The 17,733-nt window shown below is 36.9% G+C and overlaps 1 protein-coding gene across 11 annotated transcripts in view; it reads left to right on the top strand.

The window, feature by feature from the left end:
* LRRC4C (leucine rich repeat containing 4C) overlaps window positions 1–17,733 on the top strand; it is a 482,349-nt gene that overhangs the window by 440,516 nt on the left and 24,100 nt on the right. Inside the window, exon 1 of one of the 11 annotated variants that reach the window (XM_058025536.1) lies at window positions 372–390. The exons of 9 other annotated variants lie outside the window; for them this stretch is intronic. The gene's annotated coding sequence lies outside the window, so the exon portion shown is untranslated. Of the gene's footprint in view, window positions 1–371; window positions 391–16,871; window positions 17,455–17,733 lie in introns of those variants that run through there. One more of the 11 variants, XM_058025530.1, reaches the window with a different exon arrangement.

Consider the following 17,733-nt stretch of genomic DNA (forward strand, 5'->3'; position numbering starts at 1 on the left):
GAAGGCTTGTTATTAACCTGAGAGTTGTAACCCTCTTTTCCAGAAATCTCTGCAGTGAGTGGAATTGTACTAGCACAACCAAATGTGTGTTCAGGGGATGGAAATCTGGCTGGGGACACAGGAGGCAGGATCTTCCAGAGAAAGACAGTTGCCAAGAGCAATGGCTGTGCAACAATGGTCTATTCCCTTGCCATCTCTCCTCAGATCTTTTACTTTATTGATTACATTTAGGTAACTTTCTGAAAGTTAAAGACCCTCTCAGCTCATCTGTTTTGGCGTGATCTCACCTAATCAGTATTAACAAGTCCCCTCAGGACAGGAGAGTAAAAAACAACTGCACTTATTGACTTCTTCATTTTAGAGGAGCTGAACTGTTTCCAGCAATTAAAGGTAATTTGAGTTTTCTGGGAAGTGTAAAAATTGGAGTAAGTAATAATAGTGTCTCTTATTTCACAGCCCTGCAGGGACTGAGCTGTTGCTCATTGATAGCTCTCTTTTTAACCTCTGTGTGACCTTCAGGGGATTTATGACTCACAGTCAGAGAAAACTGTACTAATCTGGTGCCCTACTTGGTCTCAGATGTCACCTATCTGTGAATAAAATGTGTCATCTGCTCTTCTCTTATGCCTTTGCTCCTTTGGAACAAAATCAGGAGAAATACAACATGGAGTATTGGTACTACGAGGAGATTTATGGCAGGAATGTGAAGCCATGCATGCACAGAACTTGTTAAGCAGTTCAAGTTAACTGGACACAAGTAGGTAGGAGCCAAGCATGTGAGACCCAATCAGACAAAACCTCAGGACAAGGAATGACAAGTGATGACATAAAAATGGCGCCTTCTTACCTACTTTTTGCTCTTAGCTATTTTACAGTCTGTTTTAGTGACAGAGATATATGTTTCATAAAATTGTGCCAAACCTGTGTTGCTACAGGAGGAGCTGGCTCCTGTTCCACTGTAAGGATTGTGACTTGTCAAGAATTTCATATTTGGGGAGGATGATGTAAGGTGCTGAAAACTGTTGGGCTTGGTTTCCAATATAGAGTTTGAGATCGTATCACTTACAAAGAATGGGTATTCTTCCCCATCAGTGGACAAAAAAGACTGCAGTTTCTCCCTGTTTTTCATTTTAAATTTTTTTTTTTAAATTTTATTTTAAATTTGTTGTTTGGTTGGTTTGATGTGCTTTGCTTCATTTTTACTTATATCATCCACTGAGAGATATAGATTTAAAAGCTTGTTTAGTTTTTTTCTCATCATCTTTTGGGATCATTTTGAGCTAATTCCAATCTGGCTTAATCTCAAATGTTCTTGCTGTTATTGCTTATCAAAGTAAATTATTAGTAAATTTAAAGTTTTTTCAGGTGCAGCAAGACATTCCTCAATATCAGAATGTGTGGTTGGTAAGATGAAATAAAATAATTTTCTGATTTTTTAAAATCATTTACTGCTTTTTTTTTTTTTTTTTTTTCAAGTTTATAGCCAGGTAAAATTTGATACTTACATGGTATGACTATAATTTGAAATTAGTTCAACCATGCAGTATTTGCCTTCTCCATTCTAAAGAATACAAGGGATTCTTCTTTTCTTATTTTTTATTTCCTGGTTTCTTTTCTGTCATTGTGTTCATTCATATAATATGTTCACATAATGAATGAATTTTACAATTTTGGCTACTATGAAATCCATATGATGTGGAAAGTGTTCCAATATAGCATAGAGGGAAGAGGAGTGAAGCCCAAGAAAATCAGACAGAAAGGTTAAACCTTAGACCAAAGTCAGCTCCTGCAGGACATTTTACCACTCCAACGCATCCCTCATCTTTTGACTACAGTTTATGTGCTTTTCTGTTAAATACCTGTTTTTATGAGCCCCAGAGCATTCCCAGAAGTTTTATTCTACCACTTCAAGTAATAACTGATACTGTGAGGATCTAAGTACTTTAATGTTCTGTTCCAAGTTGTGAGGCTTTTGGGGTGACCAGTACTTTCCAATATTTGGACCTCTAGCATAGTGCTGCAATCGTAACCTTTATGTCTGAAGGCTTAGATATTTGGCGTATTATAAGTGTAAGAGGAAAAACTAGCTGCATTTTGAAACCAAGGTTATAGAAAATTATTTTCAAATAATCTTGCAAATGCATTTCATTCTCTTTGGTTGTAGTGCCTGTTACACTCTGAGCTCAGAAAATACCTGGACAGATACATAATTGAGAAGTTAATCAGTAGCGCTGCTTTACTCATGACACTCATATGAAAAAAGCTGGCTATTGGGGAGCTAGAGCCTCTAAGATGAATGATGAAAAAATAATAGGTTGTATTTAAAAATACTGCAATTTGCCTTTTTTTTTTTTTCTTTTGGATGAAACAAGAAAACCTAATGTGGAAACTTTGATTTGATATTATTGTCTTAGTGGTAGCTTGCTTTAATACATGTCTTTAAATAGTGGGGTGTTTTGAATAGGAACTATGACCGGACTTGTGTGGGCAATAAGCAACAAGTGGTCAATGGTGAATATCTAGAATTGAAAAGAGTGAGAAAAGATCACAAGCAGAAGAAAGCAAGATAGGCATCTATATGGTTTGTTAAAGAGCTCTGTGGTAATCAAGTTTTAGAGATTCTTAATTTTAAAATTTTAGCTGCTTTCTTAAGTGATAGATCTAGTGTGGGAGATGCAGTTACATTGCTGCAAGCAAAGCTGCAGCAGAAATATATGCTGTAGATAAGTATTTAAGATGACAGTGGTGTGTGCATAGAAGAAACCTGACAAGTTGTGAAAATTGGAACTATATCTCTGTATCACTACTTCCATGATATTCTGGGAACTATGTTAAAAGGAAACAGGAATAATCCTAATGAAATATGATCTCTTCTCTATTCTGAGCTACTATAATCTGAGTCTGCTTACTGCACTGGTGACATTTCTTAATCCAATGTAATGGATTCCAGCACTTGTCTGGGCAGCTGTTGAAATCCCCCATTGATTGCAACCTATGCCGTCTTTTTAACTGCCTCTTTTGCCTTTCAGTTATCATCTCCACCTCATTTTACCTCTTGTGATCAGGTGGATATCTAGCAAATTTCTACTATGAAAATCACAGTTCACGTTAGGCTGTTGTCTCACTTGATAATCAAGTCACACTTCAGAGGAAAAACTTATTATTTATTTTCCATGTTTTCCAGGCTCAGTACGCTCATTGCTCCTCACTGAGTTTTGATCCTTTGTTGCACTTTTAAATCTGTAATGGTCAAAATCCTCTTTCATGGATAGAACATATATGTCTCCTTACTGTCTTGTTCATATAAGAAATTTGAAGTCTCAGCCCATAGTCTTCAAGGGAATTGAAGGGCCCAATTTTTTCATTTACCACTGTTTTGTATATACACTCTTGGGTATGTCACTTAAGCTGCCTAAATTTAATGGTGTTTAAAATGAGTACCATAAACTTAATTCACTGGATTATTGTGATCTAATTAATGAATTCTTTTGAAAACCCTTTGAAGATCCCATTTATAAGGTGCTTTATAAATATGCAATAGTCATAGCAATATGTTTATTTTATTTCCTATGTTTCAGCCCAATATCATGTGAATTTGGGAATGCTACTTTGTTTTACTCTCCCCATACACAGAGCTTCCCTTTGTGGGTCATAACTAAGTTCTCTCACTTCTCAGATGCACCTCTAAATAATGACTGTTTCTTGTGCAAAGATGTATCAAAGAGAATTTTAAAGATTTATTATTCATACTCCATATGAATCACCGGAGTTCTTCATTCTAAGATAAGCCTTTTGAAAAATGTAAATTATTTTCCTTTCAACCTTGTCTGCAGTTTAGAAGCATGCAGTGAAAATGTGCTGTTTACAGGTGAGGGATAGATCCTGCACTGAGAGTCTTAAAGAGGCCTGAACATGTGGACTATTATTAATACTGTTTGGTACCATAAAACATTACCCAGCAGCACTGCAGGTGGGGTCTCTCCAGAGCAGAGCAGAGCGGCAGAATCTCCTCCCTTGCCCTTGCTTTGGATGCAGTCCAGGATATATTTGGCTTTCTGGGATGCAGGCACACATTGCTGGGTCTTGTTCAGCTTTTCATCCCCCAGTAGCCTCAGCCCTTCTCAGCAGGGCTGCTCTCAATCCTTTCATCCCACAGCATGTATTGACACCAGGGGTTGCCCTGACCCAGGTGCAGGAGCTTCCACTTGGCCTTGTTAAACTTCATGAGATACATATGAGAGCACTTCTGCAGCAAATTGTCCATTTCAATTTGCTTTATATATTAAAATCTACTTCAGTTTTGTATGTGACAGGAATCTCATGTCATGATGTAAGTACATCTCATACATAAGTAAGAACATGGCTGTATTAAGTACTTTTATGATCAGGATCCAAAAATCCAAGGCATCTTCATTCTCTGTTTGAGCAAAAAAAAGAATTTTATTTATATCTTATTTAGACTTCTAGATCATCTTATTTTCAAATTATTCCCCTAGCAAGTTGATGAGAATGAAGAACTCGGACAATTTAATGGCTGAAGTGGCTTTTCAGAAAATTGCCAAGTTATTGGCATCACTGACAATTTGCCTGGCACTGTTGTATCTAATGCAAGATGACTAACTTCATTAAGGCTGGAATATTAGCTGTAGGAGGGGCAGACAACTGAGGAGATAGTTCTTTACCCAACTATTGCTTAATCACTTCCATTTATTGGTCAAAAAAGGATTAAATTATATTTTTCTATACAAATATAGTTGACACCAATTTATGTGAGTTTATAAATCTAAACAAACAGAATAGGCAGAACCTTTGTAATATGCCTGAGAACAATATTAACATTACTTGAGTTTAAGGAATAAAATGGGGAAAATTATTAATAGACTGTCAGATAATACACTTGTAATGCTGTAGTAAGAATTATTCTTCATGTCTTTTACACTCTTTTCCAAATATTGGAAACACAGCATCTGCAAACTTTAATTATATCCTCACTGCTCCACTGAAAGTTAATGTTTTTAGGTTTGGGTTTTTTTAATAAATTTTGAACTGTCTCTTAATCTTGGAAAAAAACTCGAACAAGCAGAACAAAGTCTTTTTTCTCCTGTACTTATATTTAATTGAAATAATACATCAGTCAATATAAACATTTACTTATGTAACTATATAAAACACTGAGATAAGTTTATAACATGATCAAAATAAGTATGAATTCATGAAATCTAAAATTTAGGAAGCATTTTATACATGATGAGAATAAATTCTAAAGTCTAGATTTTTATCCTTTATCTATTTAGTCTCAACTAAGAAATTGCTACTTGCAGGAGTTTTATAGTAGGAATATAGTAGGAATTGTGTTTGACATGGGGTTCATGTAATAGTTTCACATGTTGTTGCCTTTGTTGCTGAAGGGATATATGTGGTATTAAAGTTCTGAATATTTTTCTCAGTTTCCTGTAATTTAGGAAGCAATCACTCAAAGAATAAACAAAAGATTGATTTTATTGTATCAAGGCTCTGATTTCTGAAAGTGCTTATATAACAGCATCTCTAAAAGGTGCTGATGTCTGGGCTTAGGCAAAAGCATCTGTTTTCAAAATTCTGACCCTGGTAACTTCTGTGAAAGCCCATAGGGATTGAGAGACATAGGAAATACTGTAGCTTGAACCTTGATCTTATGCATTTCTTTCTTCTAATAGCTCTACATTAAATACAAAGGAATATTTAAAATGGAAAAGTACTGTTGAAGAAATGATGGATATTAAAGAAACAGAGAACACGAAGAAGAACCATGCAATTGGTAGTTTAATTTCTAAGTCTTTCTGCTCTGGTTTTATTATTCTCTGTATTTAAATATTAATAGAGTCAGTGCTACTTAACCAAAGTCATTCGTATCATCTCACTAGCCTACATGGAATCAAGGCAGAATGAACTTCAGCTCTCTAAGTGAGCAGGAGATAACAATGCAGCATGACACAGAAATGATTGAATTTGCCAGCAGTGTTTGTGCAATGCTTGCTAATTTACAAGGGCGTTTTCAAGTGATTCAGTGGCTGGGATTCCTTGGGGGCAGTTCTCTTGGGCACTGAAACTGAATCAACATTTAAATGGTTTTACTTTTGGAGTAGCTTAGAAAAGTCATAAGTAAATAGATTTTTTAAAAATATAATTAATACAGCAACTGCAAATCATGCAAGGATTATTTGCTTTTTGAAAGGAAGGAAAACTGCTCTCATTTGGCTGAGCATTTTGCACTGTATTTGTTAAAACTGTGAAGAAATGTAAAATGCAGGTTGCTGGAATAGGACAAGTCCAAGTACTCACTGATCTGGATGAATCAACTCCCCGTTTAGTAAATAATGAATCTGCTGTAGAAGAAATAAATCGAGCTGTAATCAAGCTGAATTCAGAAATCTAAATTCTTCCTGTTTTGCCACTGATGTGCCTGTGCCAAGGCATCCCACCTTTCCCTGCTTGAGGTCCACTTTGGCTAGAAACAGGGGAGGCAATGACCCCTTCCAAAAGAACATCCAAGTAAATAATTTTGAAATCACAATGTGTTATTTCCAGCCTCCAGGAACTCCTATTGTTATTTTCCTTTGTAACATCCCCCAGATATTTTAAAATATGACTATTAATGTTCTGCTGCAGTGCCTACATTTCAGTAGCAGAGCATAAGGAGGATTGCCTTTCTCCTGTAAATGTACTTTTCCTGTGTACTTGCAGCTGCTAGACATTTGCCATGTTTGTGCAATAAATACCTGTGCTCACTTGAATGCTGTAACATCTAATAAATTCAGAATTTCAGGGCTAGATATCTCTTTTCATAACAAGAAGGAAGGTGACATTTTGGCAAAGACACAGAGTGTCAGCAAGAAGCAAATCTCCTGCTCTTGCCTTCTTGATTTCCTGTATATTATTGGAAATCTAGAAAAAGTCAAATCAAAAGTCATTTTAATTAGACAATGACTTTGGTAAGTTTTTGGCTTCAGTGAAACTGCTCAGACTTCATTTTTGCTAGTTGCCACCCATGGGTCTATATTAACTCTTTTTTAAAAAAAACTTTCTCACTCTATATAAGATAATATTATAAATAGAATATTTATGGAGTACTTGATGATTAAATGTTTTTTTCTCTTACAAAATCTCTGGAAGGGAAGTTATAAAATTCAATTCTAGAAGCCTCTAGGGAGATAGAAACCCCAAAATGGCAATCCTTTGTAATCAAAATGAGAAAAATGTATTTTTCTCTTTACTTTTTTTCTAATGAACTCTTGAGATTTTAAACATTGCAAAAGAGTTTCTTGGAACAAGCAGAGTTGCTGATTCCCTACAGTAGCACAAGAAAATTCAGAAAAAACAGGTATGTTTCCTCTGATTCCTATATAGCAAAACATTTGAAAGTTAAGCCATTGCTCTTGCTAAAGAAGTAATTCAGATTCTAGGGTGTGAAGACTGTTGCTTGACTCTTAGTGTTGGTGTTATTGACTGCCCTAACTGTGAAGTAAAGATAAATTCTCATAGTGTCCTTTGGCTGAAGCTGCATCAGGCCCCTCAGCTTCTGCCATTCTAAAGATGCTAAAACTTTGCAGGTTTACCCAATGAAGCTCCTTCCCCAAATCTGTATCCTAGACACAATCTAGTAGTGAAATTTCTAGTTGTACTAACCTTTTGAAACAGCAGGCAACTTCTGTCTCTGAACTAATGCTTCTTTTTGCTAGGCTGTTACCTAGAGAAGAGCTGCAAGATTTTAATTTGTTTTAAGCTTTTTTGCACATACTTATTAAGATATGGGTTTTGGGGTTGGGTGATTGCTTTGGGATTTTTTGATTGCTTTTTTGGTTGCTAAACCAGTTGGTTTATCTCTTTGTACAAATAAATCAAAAGTAAAGCTAAAGAACTAAAGAACTGTAAGGACTGCTGGGAATTGAGTGGCATTGATGATTAATGGCCTCCTGCCTCTGAAAACTGAAAGTCAGATATGAAATTTCTTTGATAACAAAACTGGGATTTCATATTTTAGTTCATATACACATTCAAACTTATATTACTATGTGTGCATGCTTTCTTCCTGACATGTACATGAACTTTCTGTCAAATTTTTTGTTGGTTACTAAAGTGCTTTCAATTAAAAGGGTTATGTTGTAATTTTTGTTGCTGTAAAAGCCTTGGAGGTTATGAAATTACATTGGATTTGACAGGAAACTCAGATACAGTGGATACATAAACCCACAATGGTTAAGATTCAAATCAGAATATGTTAGTTAAGTTTGGGGAGCTAGTAGTAAACATATTGAACTAATCTCAGAAGGAAAGTGGTTAAAACCAGCTGATGCTTCCCAGGAACAATAACAAGGTTTGTGAATATAATTACGGGTGGAGCTCCTGAAGTCTGGCTTGGCTGCAAAATCTGTTTAAAAACATAGGCTTTTAATTTTTCTTTTTTTCTTCTATCCTTACTCCTGTTCTCTTGACACTGAAGTGAATTTCATTAGTTCTTTACTTTGGAATCTGCTTTTATTTATTTCAAGCTTATGAAACCATATTATCTCTTTCTGGCTTTGGCTTCAGAGGCACCCTGTGAGAGCCATTATACTTGGGCTACTGGAAACACTTTTATATGAAATAACTGGAGATTTCTACCCTACCCAGGCAATTGTTTGCAAATGTCCTCTTTGGCAGAAGATATTTCTCTCTGTTGGAGGTTATTGCTATGTCTTTCACAGTACTGAGAAGTTTGAAAATACTCAAAAAAATAGGGGATGTTTGGCAGCAGTGTATGATCATAATTAGCAGCTAATTTCTTCCATTTTGAAGATGCCACTCTATAAAATAATGGGGAAATTGTGCTGGCTCCAGGGCAATGTATACTGCAGCAGTGTACAACTGGTCACTAACCAGGAGTGACACCAGGCAGAGCCATGCTTTAGAGTTTTTATCCACATCATTAAACAACTGGAGTTTTGCCCACAAGTTCGAACAGAAGACTGATGCTGGAGAGCTTGGGTCATAAATGTGCTCTTGATTTTTTTTTTTTTATGGGATTAGACAATTACTTTTGCCTCTCTCCTCACTTTTAAGGTCAATTTTGGGGTAAGATTCTCTCAGCATTACCACCATGATTTGCATTTCCAGATGTTACTACAATAAATGCAATACCTATGATGAAAAATATAGTTCACCTTTTCATAAACATTGTGTGCAAAGTATACATTAGCCTTGATTGAACAGCTCAGCCTTCAGTCAGCAAGACCTACCTATTATTCAGATAAATCTAAGAATATATTTAATGTGTCTCCAACCCATGTTATCAATCTAGACTGTTAAATCTTTCCTCAAAGGACACAGTTGCTGTTTTTTCTTATAGTAGGAAAAAGTGTGGAGTTTTCCCCGATCTCCTTTTATTTTTAGGTGAGTCATTGCCATCAGCAGATTTATAGAGATTAGTCAGATATTTGGTTTTATTTCAGAATGGGGATAGGCCTTAACGAAAAAGAAAACACTACTGACTTAGAGTTAAGGGAGAGCACAAGGCAGTGTCCGTAAATCTCATTGCAGCTCATTACTTTTAAACACTAGAAATGATGGCGTTTATTGAACATTAGAGATCTAGCAGATCTATGTGTCCAGCCTTGACTGTGGAACCATGAAGAAGCCCGTTCACTCAGGTCATTCAGCCCAGATTTTACAGTAGCCTCAAACGTGCTGAGTCAAGACTGTGGGAGCTGAGCAAGCTTGGCAAGAGCAGTCGTGTGAAGCAGAGCTTATTGCTAAGACTCAGGCACTTCCAAACCACAGTCTTACATATCCAGGGCAATGTAAGATACACAGCCAATTCTCTCAGCCAGGCTCCCTGGAAACTCTTAGCTTTAATGTAATTAAGCAGCAGAGTGAGCTCCATTCGCCTTGATGGTGCGAGCCTCACACACCTTGCTGACAGTTTCCCTGTGTTGCTGCATTATGTCTCTACTTTGATTAGGCCCAGATGCATTTAATTAGCAGGTTGTTTGATCAATTAGATAATGAACCCTAAAGTCACCTTCTTGCTTAGATGTGCTTTGAAAAACAATTTTAGTCTTAGTGACAGATCCTCGAGAAAGAAAAGAGGAGAAACCAATGTAATTAAAACGTGAGTGCACAAAAATGCCTATTTGACTCTGGAGCATGAAAATGAAATTACTTTGAACTCTAAAACATAGAAGACATTGAGTTCAATGAATGTAAATGCCACGGTTTTCCATTGAGTTATCACTTGATTATGTCTATGAGTTCAATGAATGTAAATGCCACGGTTTTCCATTGAGTTATCACTTGATTATGTCTATGATGAATCCAAGAAAGATATTTGAAAGTGTCCTTGCTCCCACATCATTGATTTCTCTAACACCACAGCTGGGCTAATACTGAGTCAAAATTTAATGAAGTTTAGTGCTTATGCAGCACTCGCATGAAATGCTCCTGATTTTGTAATGAATAATAGTAGCTAAAAAACCAAAAATGAGAAAAAAACCCAACCCAAACGAAACCAAAAATCTCATGACTCTTTACTAGAAAATATTTACTATAATATTATGAGCAAAATTCTGACACAGTGGGATGGAAAGAGATGGAAGTTTGCCTTCAGACAATCAGAAACTGACTCAACTGTGTTGAATATGTGGAATTTGGAATAAGGATGTATCAAGGTTCATCTTGGCTTGTGAGATTATGAGCAGGGCACATTATGCCATGAAATAAAAATAAATGATGGGGGGAAAATGAATTATTTTTGGGGATTGGCTTCTCTCCATATCTTTAGGTTTTTCTTTGCTTCTGTATTTGTGCTTTGCAATTTCAGCTTCTTCATTTGAAAGATTTTCCTACCATACTGAATCCTGGGGTATAAGTAAAGAATTAATATTTCATGCAAAATAAGTTGCAATGGCAATAAACATGTCAATACTTTAATAGCTACAGTGACTATATAAGGATTTAAAAACTGATCAAATTCTACTGCTGGCACCAAAATTTTGGCCAAATACATAATCAAGGTACAAAGAGTGATTTTTTTTTTTCCCCAAAGTGATTTAGGAGGTAGAAACAATCTAGAAGGAGTGGGAATGACAAACAAGAATTTGTGTGTGTGCATACAAATGTGTGCACATGTTGGAATTTATGTGTCTATAACATTCTTGTGTCAAATATTTCTGTTTGTTGTGCTTTCTTTTCATGAGTGTTAACTTTGAAGCCCACTTAATAGGGAAAGGAATTCACTGTTTTCTATTAATTTAATTTAACTGTGTAGCATTGGCAGTATGTAAGCTGTTCAAAACCAGGAAAATGAAGTATTTCTGTCTTTGTTCCTGGTAAATAGTGAGGAATCCTGTCATTATTTAGCTATTTTGTTTGTGGTAGAGCATGGTGTATTGTCTAGTAGAGTTCCACTGGAAATACTTGATAGAATTTTTCTTTCAGACTTTTAGCCCATCTGTAGAATTGTTTATTATTTAGCTCTGTTATTGGAAAACACTTCTACTGACTCAACAAATTTATACTCTGCTTGAATTAGGAGAGATATCTTGAAGATTGTCATTCTTATTTTTTAAAATATTGGACTTAAGGAAATAATAAATGTAACTAGTTGGTACTGACAGCATTAAAGCATCCCACTCCAAATGCAGATATCAATTCAATAAGGACAGGGTTAATTATCTTCTCTTGGCTCCAACTGCCATCAATGCTAAGTATTTAAGAGATTGTTTTCTTGAACATCATTCACACTTTGTGGGATGTGTTCTGCATTTTCTTTTTTGGGCTTTAGCCATACACTTGTTTTCATATTTAAGTCCCAAATTCATGCAGAAAAGCAAAATTGTAAACATCCTCATGTCTAACAAAGTCAGTATTGTGTTTATTCTTTCCATTTTCTTCTCATGTCAATGTCCTACCCCCTTTTTCATTCCTGTAGGTCTCTCACTCAGGACAATTAGTCGTTCAAAACATCTGATCAACATATTTCTTATAAAGCATGTTATTGTTAATATTTCTAGTCTCCAACTACCTAGCAGGAACACAAGAAAGGTCTTTCCAAGTCAGACAAAAGGTCCATGTATTTCAGTATGTTTTTCCTGTAGTGGCACACAGTAGATATACAGGAAACATTATAGGAAAAGAACAAAACAAAACTAACAACAATAACAATGTATTAATTTACTCTGTAGTATTTTCAACTTAAAACTTTGTTGGGATGTTATTTTTTTGATACTCTTGATAGTTTGTCATTCTGCTAACTTGTCTCCTTGCATCAGTTTTTGATGCAAGGTCACCTGGCTTTTAACATGATGAATGCCTCGATATAAGGGTGGTAATATGGCCCAGCGATTCTTTTTCTATAAGGAATTATATGAACATGCCAAAGACCTAGAGCTTGTCAACTGTTTTTACTTCCTTCCTAGCTAGGTTTTCTCAGTCTCTCTTCTCTCTCTGAACTCTTTCCAGTTCAGATTAATTTCTGAGCCTGGAGTAGATTTATATTTATTAATTCCTATTGATTTACTCTTCCAAAAACTCACCTAGCATGCATTTCTGGATAACTATCTGCTTTCTGAAAAAATATTTATTTTTGTGTCATGATGCATATACTTTTTTATTTTCTAATGCTTGCATAGAGAGATGCAGCAAAAGCTGGACACAGTGCTCCAGATGAGGCCTCACCAGGATAGAGCAGATGAGCAGGATCACCTCTCCCAGCCTGCTGGCAATGCTCTTCTTGGTGTGCCAATGTGCCCCATTGGCCTCCTTGGCCACTGCTGCTCATGGACAGCTTGTGTTCCACCAGGACCCCCATGTCCTTCTCCACAGAGCTGCTTTCCAAGAGCTCAGCCCCCAGCCTGTGCTGCTGCAGGGGCTTGTTCCTCCCCAGGAGCAGGACCTGCACCTGCCTTTGTTCAATTTCAGAAGGTCCCTCTCTGCCCTTCTCTCCAGCCTGTCCAGGCCCTTCTGAAGGGTTGCACAGCTCTCTGGGGTAAGGGCCTGTGCTGCTGATGACCCTCAGGAATTTGCCACTCAGCCACTTCTCAACCCCCCTCACTGTCCATTAACCCAGCTCACAACTCCTGAGCTTGCCTATGACAATATTACAGGAGTCAGTGTCAAAAGCCTTGTGGAAGTAATACATTTAAAGAGGGAATGGCAAGGGTTTTGTTTTCTGGTTTTTCCCTAATAATTCCTGATGTTAATATGCTTTTTTGACTGCTATAAAATTGTTTCTGTAGAGTTAACCATCGTCACATCACAATCCTCCTCTGCACAGCTGTTTCTCTGCATTAAAGAATGCATTTATGTGAATTGTCCTTACCATCCTCTGACCATCCTGTTCTTCCTACATGTGCCTTCCTCTTTCTGCAGAGGATAATGAAAGTCTTTACCTCAAAACTGTAAGGATGATGAAAGTCTTTACCTCAAAAATAAATAATAAGAGAAAAGAAAGGAATTGCAGAATAAACTTCAAAATTCCATGTGTACTAGGAAGTCTAAGATACTGTTTCAACCAAACTAAAGTGAGAAACATAACTAAAACATTAAGGTTCCTGAGCTGCTCAGGAAACCTGTGCTCTTTCTTACATAAGCTTAGGTGCAAGGATGGGCAACAAGAAGTTTGGAGATTTAGGTTAAGCCAGAGCTCCAAAGGAAGAAGCCCCAGGACCCCCAGGTCCCTCACTCCGCAGTGGGCAGAGAGATGGTCTTAGATAATATCTCTGAATAGGGCTGACACGCTTTCTGTTCTTCCCACTCCTCTGGAAGATCTGACAAATTTGTTTTATTTCCAAGGATTCAGTTAAAAAAAAAAAATCTTGTAAAACTCCTGACCAGTCTTATTATTCAGCCCACTAAGCATAAAATCAAATCTAGGAGGTGACCATTAACTCTCAGAGAAATCTGACTTTATTTTAATAAAAAAAGAAAAAAAAAAAAAAAAACAACCCAGTGGATATTTACACATGTACTCTAGCAATTTCTGCAGCAAATTCCAATATATACCTGATACCTGTGGCCAGTAGTCATTTTAAAGAGCAGAAAGTATCATGAGTGTAGGATGGTAAAATAATTTGACATTTTAAAATAATACCTCATTATATATTGTGAGAATTGTCAATAGCAGCACGATGACTCACCAAAGCAGGTAACTCATTATCATGACCTAAATAGAAACGAAGTAGGATTGACTCTGTTAAAAAGAAAAGATTAAGGCATCCTGAGGAAGGACAAACACCAGCAGCTGAGTTTCAGGAGGTCTATATAGAAACATTCATATTTTTAAATGATAAACTTATTTATTATTTTTCATGCAATAGTAAAGCCTAACCACAGGACATACATGAATTTTGAACTCTGCCTTGTATGTAGAGAATACTGGGAAGCATGCCTGCTCACAGAGTGTTACTAATAATAGCATAAATTATTAAAGCAGACAGAATTTTTATAGCTAATGCATGTGCACTTTGCACTCTGCCGCACAGACAATGAATAAACACCAATAAGGTTTTGTTTCTGCAGTTCATGTGCCAACATAATGCTATTATTTACGATCAGAGCTTTGCAGGAAAATGTTAAAATAATAAAAAAATTGAAAAAGAGGCAAATAATCCCTAGTGTTTAAATTAAATTTTCTGTTGACAGTACATTCCTGTAATAGTTGTTTCTTTAATGGAAAATATAAATAAATAAAGAGCACACATTTAAATATGTGTCAAATGGCTTTGATAATCTCATTCTTGATTTTGACATTGCTCTTCAAAATCTTTCTAATAAACAAAAATTCATTTTTGTATGTAGGAAAAAATGCATTTTAGACAGATCTTAAGCTTTAGAGAGATCTATGAGAACAGTAATTTAAAAAATGCTTTGTCTTCGAGCTGAAAAGACGGGGAACTAGGAAATATAAAGAATAGTTTTTTCAATAATTTCTGTGCCTTGATACCTTTTTGAGTGCTTAATTCTTATTTGTAGCCACCAGCAATAAAACAACTTTAAAATATATTTTGACCATGTTATGTTCAGGCATTTGAGTCTTTCAAAGAGTCAGCCTTAGAACAATTAATGGCATAATATCTGGGACCTGGGCATTGGTTTTAATGAAGTCAAACTAGCTGAGGTTAGAGTAAATTTGTAGAAATGCTAGGTAAGTTGGAAAATATAGAGACAGACTTTGACAGCTGTGGTCTTAAGAATTTTATGACAGTTTTATTCATTTCTTGTATAACATATTTTGCTGAATATTTCTAATTCTTTTTAAAGGATGTTGATGATGCAAATGAAGTTGCAATGCATTCACTTATGTTTAATCCTTATGCATATACATACTTAGTTTTAAATGTGGTACAGAAGGAAATGCCATTGGTTTATTTTTGAACTGTGGTCACGGGAGTTTTAATTGCTTCTTTATGTGAAAAGCTTTTCGTCAACAACTTTGGAACATGCCTTGTCCTCTAATTACTCTTTCTGCAAAAATTGTCCATGCTCAGAGTTTCTCTGACTGCCTTTTTCCTCATTACTCTCTGCCCACTTTTAGAGTATGAATAGCTATCAGTACGTGATTTTTCTTTCATATCCTGCCAAGGGAGGTCTCTACTGTGCACAGCAATGTGTTGGTGATTTAAAAGAATCCTTCTCTGCAGGAAGCAATAACACTAGAAATGATTTAAACAAAACCTAAAATGTCACCTTAGACTAATGAAATTCCTTCGTCAAGCAACACAGAGTTGACACTTCTGTGAGACCCTTTAAAACTCAGATTAAGAAGAGAGTATTAAACTTGAAATGACAGAAAACAAAACCAGCTCTGTTTCCCCTGGAAATAGTTGAGAACAGTATGTTGATTATTCTCAGACAAGCTGATTTCACAGGCAGTGACCCTAACTCAGCATAAAGAACAGCTAACAACATGGCTTTAGATGGCTGGCAATGTTATCTGTTGTTCATCATTTAAAAAATGAAATAGCCGTCTGTCTTGGGGCTGGCCCATCTGTAGTTTCACTCATATGTCCCCTCATATGCAGGGAGACAGTTGAGGAACTGCCTTACTGGCTCAACATAGAGATTATTTTCTTCCATTTTTCCCATCCTGGAGAGTGGGCAGTACAAGTGCTCTAGAGGAAAAATATAGAATTCCTTGACAGATGGTAGTTATAAAATAACCTATGTGTAACAGAGTTTTCTTTTAAATTCATCTCAATAAATATATCAATGTGTGCTGTGAATTGCAGGGCTTTGTCACTCTTTTATTCAGTTCAGTAAAGTTGTGTGTTTAAACATCTTGAGATATTCGCAATACCAGCAAACAGCCATTGATCCCCACATTTAAATCTAGAAAAACCTCTACCCTTGTGATACCTTTTGGTGAATAGCAGAGACCAGATGCTTTTTTGGGAAGGGCATCAGTGTTTATAGAGGTTCCTTGGTTTTAGTGGAGCGCAGATGTGAGAGCACAGCACTGGGGAACTGTATCTGAGAGCTGTAGCTTTCCTGAATAAGGACTTTTACATGTCCTATAGGGACACTCTGGTATCACTTCACAACACCACATTTGGCTGCACAAGACTGCAAAAAAAAAGACATTCATAACATTTAGGCTGAATCCTGAGGTTGGAATCTTCAGCTCCTTTTAGGATCAATTAGAAATGGGAACTTAACTCACATAGTCCCTGCACACACCACCATTTCCCTCTCAGCTGCTCAGCTGCATGTGAGAGCTTAGATGTAATTTTGCCTTGGGCACAGAGCCAGTCCCTGCAACACTGAAAGAAGTGATAGTTCAGGGCTGCTCTTTTATGTCTTTTCATCACTGCTGAGTGTTGTTTTACTTTCCTCATTTCAGAAAGAAACCCATCATCCAGTGTGTGGGCTGTCAGCAGCTCCCTCGCGCTCTCATTTTCTGCTGCGGTACAGCCCGATGGGGACTGCTGGCCATCCACGATGCTTCCACAGCCCGCCTGCTCTGCCCCCAGCTTTCCAGCCTCCCTTGCCTGCAGGGTGTGCCCATAAATTCTCCCTGCAGACACGGCCCTGCACGCAGTGTGATCGGCACGGCAGCAGCCGCAGTTATCTAGAGAGATGTCTGCTTCCTGCAGGGAGAGATTTTACCACATTGGATCCGATCACACAGCCATGACATCCAGCATCTTGCTTTAAGCAATGACCAGTACCTGATGTTTCAAATGAAGCTGAAAGCACCTAACCCAATGTAACTGGAGAACTGTGTGTGGCAGAAGGGGAGCGTTTATTTGACTGGCTCTGGGTGCCTATGGAATTGAAAACCCAGCTATTTCCATAATAAACCATAAAGCCATGACTCCCTTCTGTGTCTGGAGCTGGACTTAGGAATACTTAGCAATAATGACAAGCTGTCTTTAATTGGTCTGAGGAAAAAACATAGTAAAAGCCAGAGATGACATCTGCAGCACAGACTTGGAGAAAAAGGTATTTTCTATCTACTTGAATTTACAGGCAAGTTGGAATTTTCCTGGCCAAACTAACAAAACCATTGACTGACATGCTGCTAAAACTAGCACACTGTGCTGTTAACACTGGTTCATTATATTTTATTGCTGATTGCAGGGCTGCTGGTATGGAACACTGTGTTCAGATAAAGCTCCTGTGAAGCACCAATGTGAAATAGGGGGACTCTGATAACTGTACAAATTAAGATACCTTTAATGGATTATAAAAGCACAGCACATCCACAGCTGTTCTTAGAAA

The sequence above is a fragment of the Melospiza georgiana genome, chromosome 6 (assembly GCF_028018845.1).
Source record: "Melospiza georgiana isolate bMelGeo1 chromosome 6, bMelGeo1.pri, whole genome shotgun sequence".
In the NCBI taxonomy this organism is placed as follows: Eukaryota; Metazoa; Chordata; class Aves; order Passeriformes; family Passerellidae; genus Melospiza; species Melospiza georgiana.